This window comes from Crocuta crocuta, unplaced genomic scaffold (genome assembly GCF_008692635.1).
Source record: "Crocuta crocuta isolate KB4526 unplaced genomic scaffold, BGI_CrCroc_1.0 scaffold179, whole genome shotgun sequence".
NCBI classification, from domain to species: Eukaryota; Metazoa; Chordata; class Mammalia; order Carnivora; family Hyaenidae; genus Crocuta; species Crocuta crocuta.
In genome coordinates this window covers 17,606,592-17,626,508 of record NW_027551568.1, presented here as the reverse complement: position 1 = coordinate 17,626,508, position 19,917 = coordinate 17,606,592, and the positions used below count along the sequence as shown (strand labels likewise).

Below are 19,917 nucleotides of genomic sequence, written 5' to 3'. Positions count from 1 at the left end.
CAGGCTTGCCTCATTTTATTGAGCTTTGCAGATACTGCATTTTTTTTACAAGTTGAGGGCTTGTGGCAGCCCCGTGTCTAGCAGGTCTATCGGCATCCAGCAGTCTTTTCACTTCATGCCTGTGTGTCACATTTTGGTAATTCTCACAATATTTCAAACGTTTTTATTCTTATTATACTTGGTGCCCGTACAACACGGCGAATTTAAGGGATAAATGTGTGTATTCTGACTGCTCCACTGACAGGCTGTTCCTCCGTCTCTCTCCCTCTCCTCGGGCCTGTCTATGCCTGAGACACAACAATATTGAAATTAGGCCAATTAATAACCCGGCAATGGCCTCTAAGTGTTGGAGAGAGAGGAAGAGTCCATCGATGCAGCAAGCTGTATTGTCTTATTTAGGAAATTGCCACAGCCACCCCAGCCTTCAGGAACTACCACCCTGATCAGTCAGCAGCCATCAACGATGAGGCAAGACCCTCCACCAGCAAAAAGATTACAACTCGCTGAAAGCTCAGATGATGGTAAGCATTTTTTAGCTATAAAATATTTTTTAATTAAAATGTAGGAGCGCCTGGGTAGCTCAGTTGGTTGAGCCTCTGACTCTGATTTCGGCCAGGTCATGATTCCGGGGTCTTGGGATCAAGCCTGCATTGGGCTGTGTGCTGAGTTTGGAGCCTCCTTAAGGTTCTCTCTCTCCCTTTGCCCCTCCCTTGCTCATGCTCTCTCTCTTAAAAAAATTGAAGTATATACATTGTTTTTTATAGATATAATGCTATTGCACACTCAATAGACTACAGTATAGTATAAACTTAACTTTTATATGCATTGTAAAAGTTAAGTTTAGGGGCGCCTGGGTGGCTTAGTCAGTTGAGCGTTCGACTTTCGCTTAGGTCATGATCTCGCGGTTCGTGGGTTCCGGCCCCGCGTCGGGCTCTGTGCTGACTGTCAGCTCGGAGCCTGGAGCTTGTTTCAGTCTGTGACTCCCTCTCTCTCTGACCCTCCCCTGCTCACGTTGTCTCTCTCTCTCTCCTAGAAATAAAAACGTTAAAAAAAAAATTAAAAAAAAAGTTAAGTTTACACTTGCATTGGTAACCAAAAACTTCACATGACTCACTTTACTGCAATATTCACTTCATTGTGGTGGTCTGTCTGGAACCGGTGTACCTGTACTACACCGTTTCAACGCTGATGTCAGTTTTATATGAATTAAAGTAAAGATCAAGGGCAATTTGTTAGAAATAGCCAAGTAAAGAGAAGAGGGAGGAAAAAAAACACATTCAAATGGCTTGAGGTGGGACAAAGGATGGCCTGTCTAGAAATAGGGAACCAAGCCAGTGAGATTAGCATGTGAAGGCAGGTGGAAGGATAGTTCAAGGATTTTGTTGTTTCCGTTGTTTTAATCCTTATCTCTTTACTTTCACAACTCATACCTACTGACCTTAGATATAAAAGTGGCCCCAGCTTTGGATCTCACATTTCTCTGAGCTGGTCTAGAGAACTTAGGCCATGTCTCCAGGAGACAATTTGCAGGACATTTTTTGATGGAAAAAAAGAACATGCTAGAGGATTTGACCCATGTGATCAAAATAAAAGGTGCTAGAGAGGACAGTGCGGAATTTGCCTCTCATTACTCTTGGCCTGTCCCTTAGACTTACACCTATGCCTCATGGAGACAGCTCTAGAAGTTGAGAAACTATTATAAGTACTCAGGTATGGGTGCCCAAAACATACTGCATGTCTTAAAGAAACGATACTCCAGGTACAAGAGCTTCCCCATATGGGATATTCATGAGCAGACATCACAACATATTCTGTGCAAGTCAAATAATATGTGCCCCTTTTTAGAGTGAAAAGCAGATATCAGCAGGAATGAAGGTTTGGGGAAGTTCTCTCCAGCATGAGTCTCCTTTGAGAATTGTCAATAAATAAAGGACCCAGTACAGGCTTAGATCAGAGCAGAGGGGGTCTCTACCCAGGGCCCAGTGCTTTCAAGGAGGCCCTCACACATAAATCCACTCTCACAACAATGTCTAAAAGAACACATGGGTCACCAAAATAAAAAGTTCTCTTTATTAGGACATCCAGATGGCCAACAGACACATGAAACGATGCTCAGCATCCCTCCTCATCAGGGAAATACAAATCAAAACCACACTGAGATACCACCTCATGCCAGTCAGAGTGGCTAAAATGAGCAAATCAGAGAACTCTAGATGCTGGCGAGGATGTGGAGAAACGGGCACCCTCCTACACTGTTGGTGGGAATGTAAACTGGTACAGCCCCTCTGGAAAACAGTGTGGAGGTTCCTCAGGAAACTAACAATAGAACTCCCCTAGGACCCAGCAATAGCACTGCTAGGAATTTACCCAAGGGATACAGAAATGCTGAGGCATAGGAGCACATGTACCCCAATGTTCATAGCAGCACTCTCCACAATAGCTAAAACATGGAAAGAGCCTAAGTGTCCATCAACAGATGAATGGATCAAGAAGATGTGGTTTATCTATACCATGGAATACTACATGGCAATGAGAAACAATGAAATCTGGCCATGTGTAGCAACATGGATGGACCTTGAGGGTGTTATGCTGAGCGAAATAAGTCAGGCAGAGAAGGACAAATATCATATGTTTGCACGTATAGGAGGATTAGGAGGAACTTGACGGAGGAACAAGGGGGAGAAGAAGGGGGGAAATGGTGGGGGAAAGGGAGAGAGGCAAACCATGAGAGACTCTTGAATGCTGACAAAAACTGAGGACTGATGGATGTGGGGGGAAGGGGGGATGGGCATGGAGGAGGGCACTTGTGGGGATGAGCACTGAGTGTTATGTGGAAACTAATTTGACAATAAACTATTTGTAAAAAAAAAAAGTTCTCCTTATTATAAAATGTTAAGAAAATGAAAAAAGTCAGACTGGGAGAGAATATGCACAAGACATATATCAGATAAAGGACTTGTATCCAAGATGTATAAAGAATTCCTACAGATCAATAATAAAAGACAAGGGACACCTGGATGGGTCTGTCAGTTGAGCATCCAAGTCTTGATCTTAGCTCAGGTTGTGGTTTCACATTTCGTGGGTTCCAGTCCTGCAATGGGCTCTGTACTGATAATGCGGAGCCTGCTTGGGAATTTTTCTCTCCCTCTCTGTGCCCCTCCCTAGCTTGTGCATGTTCTCTCTCTCTCTCTCAAATACATTAAAAAAATTTTTTAGTAATAAAAGACAACCCAATTGTTTTTATATAGGCAAAATACATGAACAAATACTTCACAAAAGAAGATATACAAATGGCCAATAAGCACACGATAAGGTGCTCAATGTCGTTTATAATTAAGGAAATGAACATTAAAACCAAAATAATGTACTATTTCACACCCAGGAGAATGACCAAAATTTTAAAAGATTTAAATTCCAAGTGTTGACAAAGACGTGGAGCAGTTGGAACTCTCATACCAAATGATACAATCACTTTCAAAAACTGAAAGTTTCTGTAAGGTTAAACATACTCCAACCTATGACCCAATAATTCTACTACTCTCTATTTACCAAAGGCAAATGAAAACATATGTCTGGACAAAGAATTGTATAAGGATGCTTGTAAACAGCTTTATTCCCAATAGCCCACAGCTGGAAATAACCAAATATTCATCAACAAGGGAAAGCATGAAAAAGTACACATATTTTAATAAACATTTTGAAACATAAATATGTATATTCAGCAATAAAAACAACTACAAACTACACACAATAAAATGGGTTTATCTCAAAAACGTTACGTTGAGTTTGGGTGCCGAGTGTCATTTGGTTGAGCATCTATCTTTGGCTCAGGTCATGATCCCGCAGTTCGTGAGTTCGAGCCCCACATTGGGCTCTCCCACTGTCAGCATGGAGCCTGCTTGGGATCTTCTGCCTCCTCCCCTTTTCTGCATCTTTCTCTCTCTCTCTCAAAAATAAATAAGCATTAAAAAAATTATATTGAGCTAAAGAGGTCAGGCACAAAATAGTATGAATCATACAATTTCGTTTATAAGAAGCCCTAAAATGGGCAAAAAGAATCTATGGCAATAGAAATTGGAGTAGTGGTTGCCTTTGGTTTGTGTAAGGATTGGCTGAAAAAGGACAAAAAATGACATTCCACAAGTAGGGAATGTTCAGTATCTTGAATGTGGTGGTCTTTTAACAAGTGTATACATTTGTCACAAATCATCTATTTTTATACCTAAAATCTGTATAATTTATTACAATAAATTCTGCCACAATTTAAAACATGAGTTTGGGATTTTAAAAAATATTATCTATAAGAAAAAGTTATCCAAATCCACATTTCACCTCATTAAAAACATTTCTCTCCTAAAACACTGAGTGCCTCTGCCACTCAGGAACTTGTGTTTAGCACTATTGCATTATCTCTGTAGAGAAGGAAAAACTTTTCCTCTATCCTGTTAGGTTTTGAGAGGGAGACCTGCAAATTAAATTGACAAGAGGTTAATAAGAGATAAAAGTTTATTTGTGTATATACAGAAGCCAACAGAGAAGTAGCTGGCTTATCTAATGGTTGAATGGAAGGTTTATATGGAGCTAACTTAGTAAGAGAAAAGTTACTTTAGATCACTACTGTCAAGAGAATACAAATTACATATAATTTTGATTTCAAGAATATAATTAGTGATGTGCTGAGATGCAGACAAGAAAAATAAATTTTATAAAATAAGTATGTCTCATTATTCATAAATCTTCGCTTCATCAACAGAACCTATAGCCATGTGCAAAAGTAATAAAAGCAGTCATGTGTAACACATTTTGCCAACTTGCAGTCATCTGAAATTCATAGCCTCACACATTTTTTTCCATTTTGTCATCATAAAGGCACATTTTTTCAAGGTAGAAAATACTACATACGTTATTTAATGATTTGTTATTTGATTTATACCTTTCAAATAACTAGACAATGGTATTTGGGTCTCCAGTTTTACTTATGCGTGGGGCTCTGTACATGTAAGGAGAGAAGAGATAAGCACTCCCATATGTCTGTAACCCTGAGACCTACCTCTCTACCATCAAGAATTACTTGGTTGGGACTTTGTGGAACAATCTCGTGTTTGCTTTGACAGGATAGGTCTTGCTCTCTTTGGTGTCTCTAAACTACTATGGGGTGAGATAATGCTCTTCGTTCTTCCTGTGGTCTTTCCTGTGGGTAACTATTGGCCAATGCAAATACACGCAGAGCAGGGAAGGAAATGAGGCCACGGAGAAGGCAAAAATTTTTTCACTTAATGGCTTTCTGTCTATTCCATAAGGGCAAGTAAACAAATCATTAGGTATGAAGAGACCCTCCAAAGGTTTCCCAGCCACAGTGGAGATAATGTCTTCAGTCATTATGCACAGAATTTCAGTTCCTATTTCTTCCTCTTCTTTTTCTAACTTGAACATGGGGTATTTTTTTATGCCGAAAACATTGGAGCCTTGGCAATGACTTCCAGTTTGCTCTTGCTCACCATTCTTATTTCTAGAAAGCCTCAACAGAAAATTAAAAATTTGTTTTTTCTTCTATCTTTGTCTAGATTAAATTCTTAGGCAAGGTTTCTACCTACCAATAATCTGTATAACCATGGGGGGGGGACATTACAAAGATTTATTTTCTCAATTTTAAGTGTAAATCATTATGGATTTTCTCCAATTTTTCAGAATAGTTTCATCTGATAAGGAACAGTTTCTTTTGTTATCTGTATCCCTACCCCTGTTGTGACCACATATTCATGCTGCTGGCCTAATATTGTTTTACACTAGCAAATTCACCATTTCTTAGTGAGCAGTACATTGCCTAGAAAAGACTGGGCACCAGAAGGTGCTGGATATACTGAGAAGCTAAAGAAGCTGACTTTAGAACTCCTTACTTGCACACATCCGTTCAGAGCCTTAGAAAAGGCCCTACCCATGCATCTCATGGTCATGTATTGTTGTGAAATTTGCAAAAGTGTGGCCACTACCTCTCTACAATTTGACTTCTCCATTTGCATGTACACTTGCATTAAGGTGATGTTGAAATGACTACTGGCACTTTTTTTTTTTTTAAACAAGTTAAGGGAGACTTGACTTGGGATCCTTTTAGTTTATGTTTAGTGGGATATAGTTATGTGGTTTGCAATCACCTCCATCTACGATTAAGTCATTGCCAACGTTCCAGTGAAGGAGCCCTTCTTTTGCTCACTGTGCAAACTCAGACAACATGATAATCTGAAGGTCAGGGCTGGAGACTGCATCATGGCATGATGATGTCATAAGTGTGGTTTTTTTCCTCATTCATAATGAGAAGTTAATTACATATCTAATTTTACATGTATGACTGTGTATGCTTTATCCTAAAGAAGATCTCCAAATTATATAAGGTACTGGCCCCATAAACCTCACCTATATCTCTAACAGATGAATGTTCAGTAAATGTTTGCTGCAGGAATGAATGACCTTCCATGATCAGATAAATTTCAATTCATCTGATACAGCACCTTAATTTTATTAAAAAATTAAAAATTTAAGATAGTAAATTAAATGCCTGAATCTTTAAATACCACTTCAGTATATCAGGAAAAGGTTAGAAAAAAGCATACACTTCAGAGTCAGAAATGAATTTATATCCTTCCTTCTAGCAGTTTAAACTTGGTCAAGTTACTGAACTTCCTTGCGCCTCATTTTCCCCATCTGTAAGATGAGGAGGATAATACTTACTTTGCAGAATCATTGTGAAGATGAAATGAGATGATATATGTACAGCACCCAATCAGGGTGCTGACCATGCCAAAGGATTTAGGGAAGTGTTGGAGGCATGGTGGTAAGGGTCGACACACAGACTCTGAAATCAGATTATCCTGTTTAAATCCTGGCTTGGCAGCTAGTTACCTGTACAATACACGACAAATTGTTTCCAGGCTTCTGTGTCCTCATCCTTAAAATGGGAATAAAAATGATAACCTATATTATAAGGTGGTTATGAAGATTAACTGAGTTAATATTTCTAAAGCACTTAGAATGGTGCCTTTGGCGTAAGGTATGCTATATAAGTATATATTAAATTGTCAGCTATTTATTTATTGAAAATCTTTATTCCACTAGACCAGAACTGTTCTATTAGGTACATGTTATAGAAGAATAACCATAACATTATCTCTGATAATGTAGGAAGTTTATTCTAATTAAATCCACACTTCATTGTTGGGGGTTTCTTGTCGTTGCAGATTTATAGACAACTTTTTAAAAAGCTAAAGTTTTGAATCTATGGCAACATGTTCTACCTTGTTATACGTAAAGACCCCAATTATACTACTTGGTTACAGCCATCAAAAGTATTTTTGGTAACAGTTAAACAAGAAGAGTTCCAACACACACATACACACACACACACACACTATTGTTTTCTCTGGGATCCAAGAAAGTTTAATTAAAATGCCAACATGATCAAGCAAGCTAAGAATGTTTTCTCATTATTCCAATTAAGAGTCAGTAAGATTTGATTAATATTATTCTGACTGCTTTGGGCTCTGGCAGGTCTGTATATTTTCATTCAGTTATTCAACTCTAGTGTATCCTATTAATTATCTTTCTCTTTCTCTCTGCCTTCCTCTTCTTCAATATAATCCTTTTTCCCCCCAAAATGGCCTCAGGAGCTTTTTCTTTAAAATAGTAAGAATTATTTTAAGTGCTACAGTTAATTTTAGTCAAAATCTTAAATACCATTTTGAGTTAATTCATATCTCAGATTCTTCCTATAAAAAGAATATGAGTTTTAAAAAATGGAACTTTCCCAGGCTTGATATAATTTACTATGTAATTCAGTGTCTACCAGAGAATTAAAATGATTATTTATGTTCCCCAGACTCAGAGAATTAGGGAAACATTGAACTGTGCTGATTTTTTAAACCACAGTTGGAATTGTTTAGTAATGCTTCATTTGTATTCAGAAAACCCAACACATATTAAAATAGGTACACGTTTGTGTTGGTTTCAAAGAAATGAAGGTGAGCCAGTTTATCATCAAAGCTAATATATTCAATACCCACCCCAAAATTACACAAATTGGTACCATGTCTGAAATATTAAATGGACAGAAGTCTAAAATCCAAAGTTATGACTCCCAAAGAAATGATAACTCATTCTTTTATGTATTTGCAATATTAAATTCTTGGCTTTAATATACAATTCTGAGTAGGTGTGTGAAATGGTTTTCTATGGGGAAAATGCTTAGTTAGTGCTCTTTTTCAGTCTGGTAATTTTGCTGGTATTTTTAAATATGTTATGATACCCAGAGGTTTTGGAAATGGTTATATGTTTTATAAAAATATGAATAAATGTGAGATAGAATTATTCCGCAATTTCTGTGAAAACCATAATTCTGAATTGAATACCTTTTGTGTTTTTAAACTTCACCTGCGTAAACATGAAAATTAAATGTGGGTATTAAAGAGAAGGGCATCTACAATTATACTCTAGTTCTTTTGTGTAATTAGTTGCACAGTTATGTATGTACACATACACAAGTTTTTGGTTCCTGTTTCATGAAAATAACCCCCCCACAAATTACAGTGATTTTAAGACATGATATATTAAACATGATTACACAAAGAGTTCTTACTTCTTAAACTGGGTTAGTTTGGTTTTTAATTTTTGTTCTTTTGCTTTTGTTTTTAATATTTTTGGTGTAAGAATCAGAAAGAAAAAATAAAATACACTCATTCTTTCCCATCTGCCCATTACCACAGCAGCTGGAAACTTCTTGCACCTGGTTCATTCTATCATCTGATATGGATTTATGTCCTAGGAAGGTAGCATTCTTGACAGCGATTTTATACACAAAAATGTTTTTCAACTTCATTTACCTAGGCTGCATTAAGTAAAAGATGGAAATGATTATTCTGATTTTAATTATTATAATTTCACATGATTAAAAAGCTTAAATTATGCAGCTCTTTATTGAGGACACAAAGAAAGGACCTCTAAGTGATGAAGTATATCTTACTTAAGAAATGAAAAATTAAAGCTCCTGAATGACATTAGTGGCAAGGAAAATTCTTCCATGAAGAGAATTAAATGTGGCTTCTTGATCTGATCTTTGATGGCAGAAAGATAAATACAATGTGCTATGTGCCATGGTAATGGAATGATCATTTTATTGCAAAATGGCCAAGAGCCAGTCACTGACTGTGTTGTATACTAATTCTTTCCTGTGCTGTGCATTCTTTAGTTTGTGTTTCAGGTTTAAAGTATCATGAAAAAAATATATACTCCTTTCTTGTTGATGGCAGACATCAATGAAATAATTCATATAAACTAGTTAATGCTTGATGTATAATGGGTGCTTAGCAAATGATAGTTTCTATTTCAAGACCAGGTTTCAAAAACTTACTTTTTGCCATCCCTAACTATTGATGTCTTTTCTTTTTAAAACTCATAGTCTATTCCTTATGCTTATAATAAATAGCAGTGTTATCTTCATAAGATATTTACGATCACTTTTCCATAATTCCTTTTAATTCTACTCTTTACTTGCTTTTGAATTCAAAATTAGCAAATGCACTCTTTTCTTACTATTCCAACATTTTATACTCAGATTTTGTTCTAAATGTTTTTTAATGTTTATTAATTTTTGAGAGAGAGAGTGTGTGTGAGATGGGAAGGGGCAGAGAGAGAAAGGGGGACAAAGGACCCAAAGCAGGCTCTGTGCTGACAGCAGAGATACCAATGTAGGGCTCAAACTCATGAACCATGAAATCATGACTGGAGCTGAAGTCAAACACTTAACCAATTGAGCCACCCTGAAGCCTGCCCATGTTTGAAATATTTTTTGAAATCAAGTTCCTCTCCTTTAAATATGAAATCACTTGCATAATTTTTTAAAAATTTTTTAATGTTTTATTTATTTCTGAGAGAGAGAGAGACAGCATGAGCAAGGGAGGGTCAGAGAGAGAGAAAGATACAGAATCCAAGATAGGCTCCAGGCTCTGAGCTAGCTGTCAGCACAGAGCCCGACGCGGGGCTCGAACCCACGAACCATGAGATCATGACCTGAGCCGAAGTCGGACGCTTAACCAACTGAGCCACCCAGGCGCCCCTCTTGCATAATTTTATAAAGGAATTCCCTTGTGTTTCATTATATCAGCAGCTACTGTTATCTACAAATGGCAATAGCATGTAAATCACCATTTTTCCTTAGCCTTGAATTGAAAACATAAGATTAATTTTATTTTTTAATAAATGCTTCAATTTTGTTTCCAAGAAATAAACAACACCCGCTACCCTAACCTCCTAAACACTCAACAATTAAGTTAAAACTCAGACTTGAGCATTTTGGAAAGAAAATAAAATTGTGTTTAAACCTCAAAGTTACTTAGAATTAAGAAACTTAGAAGGGAAATTTTAAAGTAGCAATTTGTACACTACCCAACTACACCATTTCCTATGAAAAACCCACTTTTAAGTATAGAAACACAGCTTAAAAATAAAAGGATGGAGAAAAGTATGCTAAGACAGTAACAATTTGTTACAGTTGAACTTAAATGTGTCCCTTTGTGAAGGTGCTTAATTTTAACTCCATAAATTGTACTCAGGATGCATGAGTTCCTTTATCTAATCAAGGGCTGCCAACAATCTGTTTAGACATTTACCTGGGTTAATACACATATTATTGTTCCTCATTTTGGGAAATGAAGCTTCAGACAGAATCCATTATCTATGTGCATTGGTTTGCTAAGCAATTGTTTCCCAGATGCATATTAATTTTATTTTTATTATTTTTAGCTCTGATCCATCTGAGTTCTATTTACCTTTGTTTAACGCAGAGCTTTATAAATTTGAGCATGGAACCCTTTAAACAAAAAAGTCATAGAAGACTTTTTTCCTTTGATCTGTTTCCTGAATCTTCTGTAGTGAACAACCATTACTAGAAAGGAAAGCAACAAAGGTATAGGAAATGCAACAATGAAAGCTGCCACACTAACAGACTAGAATACCTGTGTGCGCGGTCTGTGAGATCCTGACTTTCCTCATGATGTTTTTTCCCCATATACACAGCACAGCCAAAAATCACATTCTCTGACGGACTTAATGGTTTACAGCCACATGTCATAAAGTATGTGCTATACACCATCCGTTCCCAGAGATGTTAGTGAATGGTCCACAAAAAAGAGTTTCAAGGTCAAAAAAACTTGGAATCTACAATGTGCACTTTGTGCATTCCCGAGAGGGATGACATTGCAGTTTTTCACCAAATTTATTTTTCCATTGGTCAACTTTTTTGTTAGCAATATCTTGAGGGGCTTTTCCTACCTAATACACTTTGGAGAACACTGGTTTAAAATTTCAGCTGAGGAAGTATATGAAGACACAGAAAAGGCAGGGATTAATTTGGTTTTTAGCAGTTGGCCTAAATTCTGAGATCTTGCCAACAAAAACAATGCAGAGAATTTTGCTTAACGATATGTTATGATAATATGATATTTTCACAAAGATGATAAGGAAATGTATTTCCTTAACTGAATGTAAGATTGGTGTGTGTGTGTGTGTGTGTGTGTGTGTGTGTGTTTCTCTTTGCACTTGGCCAACCAATTTAGTGCCAAATTTTGGTCCTGATACAGGTGTAACCCTGAAGATATAAAGGCACTTGGGGAAGTGCATGACCTCTGAGAGTTTACAGTCTCATTGGGAAGGGATCCATGCACACAGCCCAATACTGTGATAACTGTAGGGGGAAAGCTATGTCTACACAGCCACGGGAGCAGAGGAAAAGGACGCAGAGCTTGCAAAGCTTTGGGAAAGGCATTCTAGAAGAGTGTATTACTGGGCTGAGACCCCCCCCCATTTCCCACTGCAGCCCTTCCCACCACTGTCCCCACTGGAAGATCTTGCTTGTAAAGCATGAAATTGCATGCTGTAAGTTTTTCTTTTTTTGTGTGCTTCTGACAACAGTGGCGATTTCTTCAAACTTTGAATTGAAAGCCATGTTTACCCAGTGGTAATAAAATCATGTCATTAAGATAGTAAATGTGACCCTCCTGTGCTTTATATAGAACAAGAAATTATCTCTAATGAAGACAGAAAAAGCCTCCAAAAATGAGATGAGACTATCATTCACATCATCCATGTTGAAGAAATACTGAAAATCCTCTCTTTTAGCTGACTGCAATCTGCTGCTGAATTGAACCTTTGAACCACTGAATCATTAATTTTAAAAAATCGCATTTTGCCATCCAATTACTCAGCATTCCGTGACATGATCAATGATGTTAAAGGTTTTCAGCTCATTGTATTAATCAATTAAGCACAGAATATAAACAAAAAACAACTGTCAGCTGATCTGGGTCCACTGCTGATGAACTGCTGTTTAAAACAATTAATAATGAAGTAATGCCGCAAAACTAAGGGCAAAGGCCTAATTGATTTTTCAAAAGTAAGAACGCTCTAAATGCTCAATTAGTTAATAATTTGCCTACTCATTGATTTCTTCAAGGTGTCTGACTGGCAAAATTGAGAAAGATTCTATAATCACAGTCCTTCTACAAAAAGCTCATTTCTAGGCATCTAGGAAGGTTAGAAGATCAATTTAGACTCCCATTAATAGTGTAGGAAACTTTCTCCAAGGATGAAAAAGCAACTATCAAAAACAAAGAAATCATCAACTAATAAAACTCTGGGGAGCACTCTATGAAATGAACCAATTTCATGAAGAATATTAATAAATTAAATAGGGGGAAATAATGAAATGATGCAAATATCTATTAGAAATAACAGACATTTACCAAATGCAAAAGGACAAGTTTGAGACTGAGAGACTCATGATTAAAATGCTTTTAATTGCTGATAATGAACTCAATAAAGAGAAATGAACTTATGAGGACATTGGGACTTCCTCTAATTATTTTTTTTCATTCCCGAGTTCTGTCTCTTCACTGCACATGGCAGGTTTTGGTAATGGAACCTGATGCATGGTGTGTAGATGGTGTAATAGAGATCACTGGTGTTAAAAAAGAATTCAAAAGCATCCTGAGGAAAGATCACGATGCTAACGGTATGAATAGAAGTAGCTGACTTTTATTGAACATCTTCTATGGGGTAGCCCATTTTTCTAAGTATTTTACACAAATTAACACATTTAATCCTCACAAATTCTGACAAAAGTAAGTTGTCTCCCAGAAAATCAGTTATAGTTCCATAATTTGAATATGACCTGATTGCAGGGCCCAAACTCTTACCTTCCACTTCTCTATGAAACTCTGCACTGTTTTAGCACTTGACATAGGCCTTCTTGCTTAATCTCACAACAACTCTATGTATTAGTTATTGCTTTATCTATATTTTACCAACTAAAAAATTTTTTTCAAGTAATCTGCTCAAGGACCACAGCGTGTCTTAGGAAACTATAGGACTAAAAACAGATGGTCTTTGGGCAGTGTGGACAGACAAGCCAAGCTTCCACCACTAAGTACCAGGTGACCTTAAGATTTTTAATGGGGAGATTTTATTCAAACTCCTTACTGCTGCTTTTTCTCCTCTCTCCTCCTACAATGTTTTTAAAGATTTTTTAAGAAATTTCTACACCTACCATGGGGCTTGAACTCATGATCCCAAGATCAAGAATCACCTGTTCCACTTATTCAGTCAGCCAGGTGCCCCATCTCCTCCCACAATTTCAATACAACCATCTGACTATACTTGTTTTTCAGGGGTATGTGAAAATATTTTTACAAGCATAAACTGCATGTAGAATTATAAAATAGGAAGGCATTTGCACAGGTAAGAATATATAGTTTTATGTGTATAAATATTCCAAATTCATTACTGTAAATTGCCTTATAGGATGGCCAAAAACAGTTAGCTAAAAATATCAAACATATGTTAGTTGCTGAGCTAATGGCCAGAAAATTATTTCAACCTCAAGAATCATCTGTCAAAGCAGGGATCCAGAGGACCAAGAAACTGGAGGGTGGAGGAAGATGGGAGTCCACCCTGAGGACAGGAGGAGGAGTTGGGACCCAGAGCCCAGGCTTTGGGCTCTAATTTTAAGTCATCCATGGTGAGCAGCAGCTTCATCAGTTAACGCCAAATGATCACCAAATGATCACCAGGTTGTCTCAAAGAAAGGTTGCAAGTCTTCTCCAGCCCCTCCTATCTCCTGGTTAATCCTTTGGGTAGATATGGATGCAAATAGAGTGAAGCAAGAAACACATTTTAAAGAATCAGGAGCATCCACTTTTCCTCCTGGTTCATTCCCTAATTAACATTGGATTAGAACTGTCTTCAGTGAATAAAACGTGAGGACCCTTAATCAGATTCCAGACCTAAGATATTTTTTAAATTTTTTAATCTTAATTTTTTAATTTTTTTTTGTTCAGAACGGAATTTTTTACAACTTTGTGGGAGTGGCTTGCTGCAGGACAGGAGGAGAAAAAAGCAAACAACCATGTGTACTATGAAGGGAAGAATCTTCTTTTTCCTTATTTTGAAATTGAATAGCAGCTTGTATACTACTTATTGTGGTTGGGAAAATTGATTAGATAATTTATCCAATGTGCCAGGACATAGTAAGTATTTGTTGCATATTAGTCAACCACCTCCCACACCCCACATATATAACCCACTACCTCTCATTCCCACTTACTTCCTCATTGCACTGAAGAGATAATTGCTGTACTTGGGTATTGAAATAGTCACACAGACCAACTCTTTCTCACCATTTCCCTTCCTCCCCCTCTGTGGCTCTTTGTAGGTCTTCCTCTCCTGGGTGAAAACTGAGGGTCCTTTCCTTTTTCCCTTTAACTTTGCCCCTATGCAGTCTGCCATATGCATTGTCTAATGGTGTGGGGGCAGGGTTACATGAAATATAGAGAACAAAGAGTTATTCTGGTTTTGGAGTTCCAAAATTTACTCCTGAACTTCATAGTCTATATAATCACCTTGAAATTATGTTCTTTCAATTTATGAATATCAGGATTTCTTTCCTCTCTATCTCTCTCTCAAAAAAAACCCATACACACAAAAATTTAGTTTTATGCATGGAAAGTCAAACCTCAAAGGAATTAAGCCACAAATTGAATGTCTAACGCTAGAATAGAAAACAAGTAGGTAAGGAATCAGAATACTACATGTTGGATAGTTAGCTTCTGAGAGAAGAAAATAGCATCAACTGCTAGCACATGTTTCTAAGAAGGTATGGCTCATGATAGCAGGGGATAGGAGGGAGGCATGACAGAAACCACAGGTGGGTTTAGAGGGAATCCCAAGGTAGAGGGACCTCAACCAATGAAGCTCACTTGATAGCCAGTCCTCCAAAGACTTCACCATGACAACCAGTAACAGCACCAGTGTGGTGAGGCATCATTAGAAATAGTGACAGGATGGGGCATCTGGATGGTTCAGTTGGTTAGGCGTCCGACCAGCTCAGATCGTGACCTCACAGTTTGTGAGTTCGAGCCCCACATCAGGCTCTGTCCTGAAAGCTCAGAGCCTGGAGCCTGCTTCAGACTCTGTGTCTCCCTCTTTTTCTGCCCCTCCCCTCCTCACACTCTTGTCTCCCTCAAAAATAAATAAATATTTTTTTAAAAATTTTTTTTAAAAAGAAGAAGAAGGAAAGAAATAGTGGCAGGGTGTGTCCAGGCAGAGAGAACCTGAAGCCACTCACTGAGATTTCTTTGGCCCCAGGGAACATGAAAAAGAAACCAGAAGTGTCTCAATATCTTGAGAGGATCAGAGACATGCATGAGAGGGCACGTCAAACCAGAAGGGACCTTTAATCAGGAAAGGGCAGATCTTGAGTGAGTGTACTAAACTGTTATTAGAAACAATGATGGGAAAGTACATGAAGTTTTCTTCATTAAGGATGACAGTTCAGGATAGTATTCCCATGTAGTTTTTACCCCTTTAAAAATGTAAATTTTTATACCTTGAGTTTGTGGTCTATAAACTATTATGCCTCCCTCAATAGAAAGAGTTTATTTCAAGAGATATGTAAGCCCCATTTTAGATTTACTAAAATGAATTAGAAGCTTTGTCACAATGAATTGAAAAATGTGTATGTTGAATAAGAGTAATGTCAGCGTATAAACTTTTAGTATGCCACAGATAAAAATATTTTGTGGACTGCATCCGTATTCTTTGTAGCATTATTTTCAATAAATAAAAGGTGGAAATAACCTAAAGTCCATGAATGAATAAGCAAACTGCGGGGTATGTACACACAATGGAATATTATTTAGCCTTAAAATGGGAGGAAATTCCAACACCTGCTACAACATGGATAAACCCTCCAGACGTTCTGTGATGTGAAATAAGCCAGTCAGAAAGGACAAATACTGTATGATTCCATTTGTTTGCAATGTGTAGGGTAGTCAGAATTACAGAAAAGAGAAGTAGGATCATGATTGCCAGTGGGAAGAGGAGAGAGAAGAGGGAGCTGTTGTTCGGTGGGTGCAGAGTTTCAGTTCTGTAGGTGGAAAGAGCTCTGCGGATGGATGTTGGGAATGGTTGTACAACAGTGTGAAGGTACTTAACGTCACTGAACAGTACACTTAAAAAGAGTTCCAATGGTAAATTTGTCTTAGGTGTATTTTGTAATTTAAAAAACCTTTTTTAAAGGATTAAGGCAAAAATAATACCCACCATTTGTGTTGAAAAACAGGGAACTTCTGTTTGTCAGTATCCACACAACCCTTCATGGAAATCTTTAAAACATAGTGCTCCTCCATACAAGGAATTTACGAGACTACCCAATGCTATATAACTGCCAATTCCCACCAAAGTCTCCTGAATCCAAATCCACTGCTTTCTCCATTAATTCTAATAAATATACATTTGAATATATGTGAGCAAACAGCATATACACTGTCATATAAATACAAGTATAGTTAGCCTGTGTTGTGCTCATTAGGAAACAAAATAATCAATGCATTTTACTAAGCATTGCAATGTTCCCTGTGATTTGTGAATTTCAGACCCATTTCTTTTTTAAAAAAATATTTTTTTGAGAGAGAGAGAGAGAGAGAGACGGAGTGCGGGTGGGAGACAGGCAAAGAGAGAGGTAGACACAGAATTCAAAGCAGGCTCCAGGCTCTGAGCTGTCATCAAAGAGCCTGACATCGGGGCTGGCACTCAAGAACTGTGAGATCATGACCTGAGCTGAAGTCAGAAGCTTAAACAACTGAAGCACCCAGGTATCCCCAGACCCATTTATTTCTAAATAAACCATATTTTCATGAGTGCCTTTGATGCCCCATAATTCTTTTTTTTTTTTTAATTTTTATTTATTTCTAGGAGAGAGAGAGAGCATGAGCAGGGGAGGGTCAGAGAGAGAGGAAGTCACAGACTCTGAAACAGGCTCCAGGCTCCGAGCTGGCAGTCAGCACAGAGCCTGACATGGGGCACGAACCCACGAACCGCGAGATCATGACCTAAGCGAAAGTCGGACGCTTAACCGACTAAGCCACCCAGGTGCCCCGATGCCCCATAATTCTAAGTAGGCTTATAAACTTTATTCTTTGAAACAGTAAATCAGGGTTACTAAGGACTTAAATACTAAATGGTTCATTTTCATTGTCTCTAACTCTACAAAAATTTATTCTTGCCTGCTCCTTTAAAAATGTATCTGAATTTTACATGCTTCTTATTTTTACTGAAGTCCAATAAAAAATCTATTTTTTGTATACACATTTGAAATTGGAAATAGGTGGCTGTCATTAAAATTAGGGACTATATTTATGTTATACTATATTTAAAAGAACTCACACGTTCCAACAGACTAACAGCTTACATTTAAAGTGGTACAAAAAACAAACATATATTTATGATTGTATGCTTAAAAGCTTATTTTACTATATTTTGTATTCATCTCAAATTTTACTTTGCAATAGATTTAAAAAGAAATATGATTTTCTTTTTCCCCTCAAAGTCATGCTTGGAAGGGAAGCAGCATTTTATGGTAGAAGAATATTGGCATTGGAATAGTCATCCAAGCCCTTCTGCTGTGTAATCTTGAGCAAGTAATTTTGCCTCCCTGGAGCTCATTTTCCTCCCTAGTAAAGTAAAAGAGTAAGAGCAGTTGGACTGAAATATTTTTCCATCTTTCATGTTCCAAGACCTCAGGCTTCTGAGTCTCTGATGGGCAGGCACATCAGAAGCATGGGCTACATCCAACACTATACAGTAAAGCCATGCTCACTTCTTTCAACTGAGTTGGACTGAACCATTCAGCTCAATCTGTAATTACTGAGGGCCTTCAGTGATGATGATGATAATGACAGGTAAGATTTACTGAGCACTCACTACGTGCCAGGTACTGACTATGGTAGATTACTTGTAAAAAACAGCCCCAGTTTTCCAATCTAATCCCGCCATCTATGCTCTTTGTAATGTACCCTTACCAGCCTCTTCCTATCATGGTGTGGAGCCTCTCTTCTTATCCTCTGAATCTGGGTTTGTCTTGTGTCACCCCTCAGCCAATAGAATCCGACAGGCAAAAAGATGTGCCAGCTCAGAGCCTAGTCCTTCATGCTTGTTCTTGGAACTCTGCTGCCCCCGAAGAGCAAGCTCAGGATATCCTGCGAGCAGATAAAAGAGCATGTGCAACTCTTCTCCTGGTCGTGACTCCAGAAATATGTGAGCCTAGCCAAGATTAGCAAAGCTTCTGAGCTGACCCACAGCTAGCCACGGACACATGAATGAGAGCCCTGGAGTCCAGCTCAGACAGCAGAACCACCAAGCTGAAATAATACAGGATTATCATAAGCCACTAAGTATTGGTTAAATGTTACACAACATTTTTGCGGCAATAGAAAATTGTTACTCTGCTCTAAATAGGTCATATTGTTTTCTCATTTACTCCTCACAACAGCCTTATATGAGGGGTATAACTTATAAGTTATAACTTACCCTACTTCGGAGATAAGGAAACTGAGGCACAGAGAAATAAATTAATTTGCCTAAGATCACAAAACTACTATACTTTACATATTATATTATCAGTTATAAGATGCACCATTATTTTATGTGCCACTGAGAAAGACAGAGTACAACTTAATATAAGATGCATACTAATTTCAGAGACATCAAAATATGAAAAACAGAGGTGTCTGGCTGGCTCAGTAGGTACAGCATGTGACTCTTTGTCTCAAGTTCCTGAGTTTAAGCTCCATATTGGGCGTGGAGCCTACCTAAAAATAAAAAAAGAAAAGAGAAGAGAAGAGAAGAGGAAAGAAAAATGGAAAGGAAAGGAAAGGAAAGGAAAAGAAGGGAAAGGAAGGGAAGGGAAGGGAAGGGAAGGAAAATGAAAAACAAAATACATGTTTTCTGTTTTGGTGGCTCCCAGGTGTCAGAGGGAGAGAGGGATACATAGGTGGAGCACAGAGGATTTTAAGGGCAGTGAAATTATTCTATAAAATATGCAATCCCAAGAGTAAACCCCAAAATGTAAATTATGGACTTTGGGTGATAACGATGTGTCAGTGTAGCTCCATCAGTTGTAACAAATGTCACTCGGGTGGGATGTTGATAATGGAGGCGGGTGTACATGCTGGGGTCATGGGGTATATGGGAAATCTCTGTACCTTCCCCTCAATTGTTCTGTGAATCTAAAACTGCTCTAAAAAAATGAGTTCAATTTTTTTTTGGTAAGCTCTGTGCCCAACATAGGGCTTGAACTCAGAGACCCCAAAATCAAGAGTTGCATGTTCTACAGACTGAACTAGCCAGCACCTAAGTTCTACTTTTTAAAAATGAAAAAGAAGATGGGGCAACTGGGTGGCTCAGTTGAGTGTCTGACTCTGGCCCAGNGAAGAGGAAAGAAAAATGGAAAGGAAAGGAAAGGAAAGGAAAAGAAGGGAAAGGAAGGGAAGGGAAAATGAAAAACTGTCATGATCTCACAGTTTGTGAATTCCAGCCCCA

The 19,917-nt window shown here is 37.8% G+C and overlaps 1 long non-coding RNA gene across 2 annotated transcripts; it reads left to right on the top strand.

Moving 5' to 3' along the window:
• Window positions 1-63: 63 nt before the first annotated feature.
• Window positions 64-18,831, top strand: LOC144220351 (uncharacterized). 2 transcript variants are annotated; one of them, XR_013331708.1, is made up of 3 exons: window positions 64-136; window positions 400-521; window positions 18,474-18,831. It is a non-coding gene; the product is annotated as an uncharacterized LOC144220351 (long non-coding RNA). The 2 variants fall into 2 exon arrangements; XR_013331707.1 differs by lacking the exon at window positions 64-136 and having other exon boundaries at window positions 203-521.
• The last annotated feature ends 1,086 nt before the right edge of the window (window positions 18,832-19,917 follow it).